This window comes from Dreissena polymorpha, chromosome 1 (assembly GCF_020536995.1).
Source record: "Dreissena polymorpha isolate Duluth1 chromosome 1, UMN_Dpol_1.0, whole genome shotgun sequence".
NCBI classification, from domain to species: domain Eukaryota; kingdom Metazoa; phylum Mollusca; class Bivalvia; order Myida; family Dreissenidae; genus Dreissena; species Dreissena polymorpha.
Genome location: NC_068355.1, coordinates 164,503,950 through 164,509,949, shown reverse-complemented (window position 1 = coordinate 164,509,949; position 6,000 = coordinate 164,503,950).

The following is a 6,000-nucleotide window of genomic DNA, read 5'->3' as shown; positions in this document are numbered from 1 at the left end:
GTGGTGCAGATATTGTTATTGTTCATAAGCGAACGAAGGTGCAAGAGGGGCATTTAATCAATTATAAAACGAAGCCCTAAAAGCGGAATACATTACAATTAATAAACATTGTAGTAATTTTATTTTACATGGAATGAATTACCGTTTCGTTTCCATCGAATGACAATATCATAAAGTTTAGCATACATATGAAAAACAAGAACTGCATATTAAGCAAATTAAACTGTCTTTGCATGCACTCTCTTTACTGGTGGTAAGGAGTGATAACAATCTAGCATTTTATGATAAATATATCTATATATTAATTTATTTTACGCAAGTATTTTTTACCCTTTTGTTGTTTGCTTGTTTTCATGTCATTTCATACACTACAGAAACGTACAATCTTAACATGAATAGCCGAGTTTACATTTGCCGGTACTCGTTAAATACGTTAATTGTGTAGCAATGAAATTGCACAATATTTTTAATTTATAGTTATTAACACTCTATTATTATGATTAAACAGGCTAATATATACATACACTAATTCCTGTTAATCCATTTCGGACAAATATCTTCATTTTTTAATATGTTCAAATATTTTATTAAAGCAACTGTTTCGTATTTTGGCTTTACAATTTTGCTTAGATGATCGCTCAATATGCCAAGAGATGACATGGAGGTATCATAAATGATGTTTAATGACCAGACACTTGTATGCCACATGTGGTTTATGCAGTGGCCAAGAATAGGTCCCTGGATTTATCACACCATGTGTTCTTTGTAATTGTTTGGACAGTATCCGATCATAACGAGATAATCGCTTTATGATGAACAAAAGTGCAATAAAACACCGGGTTAAAAACGCTGAAACAAAGAGTGTCAAAATTGGTGTGAATAATTAAATAAAAACAATTACATTTATCAAGAGAATTTATTTAATGTGTAACAAGGCAAGTTTTTACAGGCATGTTCAAATCAGTTACTATATGTTGCGTACATAAAGTCGATCTATTTGCTGTTTGTTTACATCCTTATTTTTGTTCGTTCATTAAATTTGTTTTATTCTGAAAAAATTTCAATATCAGAGAATTTTTTATCTAAAAAATGGTCGCGAAGATGTGCCAAGTAGAGATTTTTATGGTAACTGCATACCGTGCTCGTATATTGTGTTCCACTCCAGATTTCGTTTATAGTAAAAACAAATAATAACAACAATATAATCGTTCCAAAAATGCATTTCCTTGCACGCTTATGTTTAATTCAGACATAGTTAGTAAAATTATATTTGATATAGTGCATGATTATCAATAAAAACGATTATTATTTCAACTTTCTCTATAAGCGCTTATATGAATTTCACCTCTTTTTGCCAACCAGTGGGCGGAGTGTAATATTTGCAGGTGCGCGTGACTTCACTCGTCAACTGGTCTATATGTTAGAGCAGAAAAGATAAATGTTAAATGTTTAAGATAGTATTTTGTAAAAAAACATATCAGTTAAATGTGAAAAATGTCAATCTTTCCAATAAAGACATAAAGTAGCTGATTTGGGCCAATAACTGCTTTTACAAGCTGTTTTGGAGCGGTCTTTGTTAACTGTCAACTTTTCGTATATTCCTGGTTGACTTTCCTACTGGGGTTGGTCCATAACTTTTATGTTGCGCCATTCAAAATTCATAGAAAGCGAATTTTAAAGTTATTGAAGCCAGAACTAATTTAGCGTAGGAGCGATTGTTTGTGGGAGCGTTTGTCTGGAAACCTTATCAAACTGATGTAAAAGAAGTCTTAAACCATTTATTGCTTTTCCCCAGAACAACTTTATTACGCTACTGATCCGGTAATAGTAACATGACTGTACCACTAAGGCTAGTCCAACTGTCTTGTGTGGTTAAAGATTCTGTTCTTTTATAATTTATTTCCCCAGTCTAACCATTGCAGTCAGCCTAAAACATATATTGAACTTGTATCGCATGGAAATGATCTGATGCTACAATCATGCTTGCTTTCATGAATGTCACTATATCTGCATTAAATGCAGATTATAGGTTACATTTGTTTGTTTGCGGTAACAAGGTTGTCACCTAAATTCGTGCCACGGCTTTACATGTTTGAAATATGTTTTCATTGTCAGCAAACGTTTCAGAAACTGTGTCCTAATTATTGGTTGCAGTTTCAGTTTAAATTCAGTCATTTGCAGAATAATTTTAATAACCAAAAATATAAATAAACCTAATAAATATTATCGCCACTTACCTTTTTAAGTTTAACCGCGAAAATTGGCAATTTTTATTACAGAGTTGTCGGGCGCCGAGTTGTCGTTCGTTGCTATGCTGGTTCCCGGTAAATCACTGCGCCGAGGTTGGTCAATCTCATACGCAGTGGCCTCCCTTATTCTAGAAAAAGACATTAATGATTGGCGAATGCCCAAGGGAAGTAACTGCTGTGTGGAGTTTGACCTAATGTGTGCTAATGGGAGATATAGGCCCGACAATTCGAGTAAAATTACACATGCAAATTTGAATTTAAAAATAGTCATGAGTATGTTAAGCAGCCTTTTTTTAAGTGGGTCTTCAACTGTCGGGTCCAAGTGCCCGATAATCGACTTTGGGACCCGACAATCGACTAAAGACCCAACAATACGGCCGTAAAATGGACGTTTGACCCACCATTTTACCCAATCTGAAACTATATATATATATATATATATATATATATATATATATATATATATATATATATATATATATATATATATATATATATATATACATCGCCATCATTAAATCAATTCATTTGACCATAACATGTCTGCACAGCTGCTGGCAATATTTGAAATCAGTTTGTTTATTAGTTGTTTTTGACTGGATTAGAGGATAACTTAAGCGCTCTATATGACGTTTTTATTTTTAGTGAAAGTAAACAAAAATAATGCATATCTATACAAATCATGACATAAAACATATATATATAAAAGCATTAATAAACGAGTTATCTTATACCTGTTTAGAATTCGGAGACACTGTTATTAAAAGGACCTGTTGAAATAGATAACTACATTCTATTTAATGAGTACCATTTTATTAATTAGTAGCTCTCAGCCCAAATAGAAACTAAAAGGACTTTAAGATGCTACTACAACTTGTTGACTTCAAACGGTCTTACCAGGGACGAAGCTTTTCGCCTAAACTGGGTTTTCGAAACATTGAGACTTCCTTTAAAGGGATCTTTTCACGGTTTGGTAAATTGACAAAATTGAAACAAGAAATATCTTTAAAAAAGATATACGGCGTTGATAGTTCAATGAATGAGATCAAGGATAGCGAATGTCTTTTTTCTGTGCAGTTCTTAGCTGCATCACACGCAATACGGGCTGTTACGCGGAGTTTTCGCGGCTTATTTTACATTATTACATATTGCTGGTCATAAACCTATAAATACAAAACAGAAAACCAAAAGAAGAATAGAAGTGAAATTAAAACATACGAGTCAACCGGCCACACGAGAAGTATTCGTATTTATAGGCGCGTTCTTCGAACAAACCTGTTTTAGTGGTTTGTCGGACATTGCTATATGATTCGATTATTAACAGTATCAAGAATAGTTCTGGCTTCCATAACTTTAAATGTCGCTTTTTATGATTTTTGACTGGCGCGACTTTATAGTTATGGACCAACCCCATTAGGAAAGTCAACCAGAAATTCCCGAAAAGTTGACAGTTAACAAAGACCGGTCCAAAACAGCTTTTAAATGCAGTTGTTGGCCCAAATCAACCACTTGATTGGAAAGATTGACATTTTTCACATTCAACTGATATATTCTTTCACAAAATACTATCTTAAACATTTAAAATGTATCTATTCTGCTCTTACATATCGAAAAAACAGTGATGTGACAGACTTTCTTGAAATGCGAATCTCCCGAGAGTTCACGGTCATATGACGTTATTTCTATTTTTAGTAACAAACCATGTGCTCAAGTGTTTTCAAATTCAGAATGACATTTTCCGGTATTTTAATTATTCTGGCTTATTTTGTAAACAAATTGTAGTGTCAATACAAAGTCAAAGTAAATATTATATAATACTACCTGATTCACAATGAAATCAGTCTTATAATCCACCGGACGTAAGTTGTTAATCACAAATAATAGATTTCAGAAAACGAAAGTAATGTTTACAATTTCAGCATAAAATGTCAAGGTTTATCCGAAAGTATCCAAATGAAAACTCGTCACGTGACAAAGCGACAATGGCGTCAAAATTGTGAATTTCAGACTGATGAGAGTTATTTTCATCTATTGTAAGATGCATTTGAAACATTTGAACCTTAAAATATTCCTCGATGCAGTAATTTATATTCATTCACCAATATATGTAGAAATGTATCCAAGAAAATGAGCTTTCTTTGATTTATAGCGTGACATAAATATGTTACGACTCTGGTTGACTTTCGATACGGGGTTAGCTTCAGCGTACAGGTCTATCAATACTATATAAACTGTACGCTGAAGTTTCTTTAGCTATATCAAGAATCATCGCGCTCATGCTTTATACATTGGTCAATATGGTAGAATAATTATTGTTAAATTAATCAAAAATAATATTTATCATTGTATTGTTGAAAACACGTTAAGAATCTACATATTTCTGGTCTAAAGAAAAATCCAGGTCACCTAGTTCACGGATAGCGTATTTATTATATAACTATTATTCTACTGGCTGCGAACTCCGGTGATGACCTGTATATAAACTCTGACATTCATACACTGGCCGCGACCGACCCGATACCTCGCGGGTTGAAATGCAATGTATTAAAGTGAGGCCTCGCTTCCACTGCTCTTTATACTTTTACATGTTAACATGTTGACAAGAATATGGAAGTAAGTACTAAATATGATAACATAGCCTTTAAGTATAAACGCGTTGCGCTGGTAATTTTCTGAAAATAAAAGGTGGACGCACAAACTGTATTGATGTCGAGAATTGAGTGTAAAACTGTTCTATCTATTAAGCCTTTTCATTAGAAATAAAATTGTTTCATGCAGTAAAACAGTGTTACAAAGACGCGGATATGTTTCCAATGTTCTGGTGGTATACTCAAATCAGCCAATGGAATAAATGAAGTGTATTCATTCGTACCTAGCCGCGGGAAATTTTATTTGAATTTTATTGGACACTTACAAAGGTCAGGTAAGGTGAAAAGCTGGCTTAATACAGCTTACGCCGAAAAAAGTTGTTTCAGATTCGCAAATTTTCGTTTTAGTTATGATATTTGTGAGGAAACAGTATTACTGAACATTTACCATAGTCCAATATAGCCATTATATGTATCTTTTGACGATTTGAAAACCTAGAAATTATAAAGCGTTGCAACGCGAAACGATTGAATAATTTGGAGAGTTCTGTTGTCGTTTAAATATACGAAACTACGAAGATTGCTTATATAAGGTATAAAATACTTTATTGTACATATCCGGCGGAATAGCCAAGAGGGCTAATGCGTTTTTACTTCAGACTTACTCCAGGACTCCGGGGGTCACTGGTTCGAGCCCTGGTACCGGCTACTTTTTTTCCTTTTTTTATTTTATTCTTAATTTTTTACTGGAGCTTTTAAGATCCGATGTTTACATTTATCAATATAAAGCATTTAATGACAAACTTGAAAATATGCCAAAATCTGTGAAAAGGCCCCTTTAAACGAAAACTACCATGAAAGCGGAAATTAAGTGTCCTCCCTGATCAACCTGTGCGGACAGAAAACCATAATAAAAGTACTTTGTTTATTTAACAATTTGTATGTTGTCAAGAAATTTTAAATGTGTCGTCGATGTAATCGTTCATTGTATCTATATTTCCAACAATAATTGGCTATTTGTCAATAAAAAGAGGATATCTTGACATAGCCATAGCAACTCTTCTGTCATGTTACAGTAGTCAACCAACCTGTAAGCGTGAAATTGTACCGGGTACACGCGTCTTATATTATTAGTTTGTATTACATGTATTGTTTTCACCGTT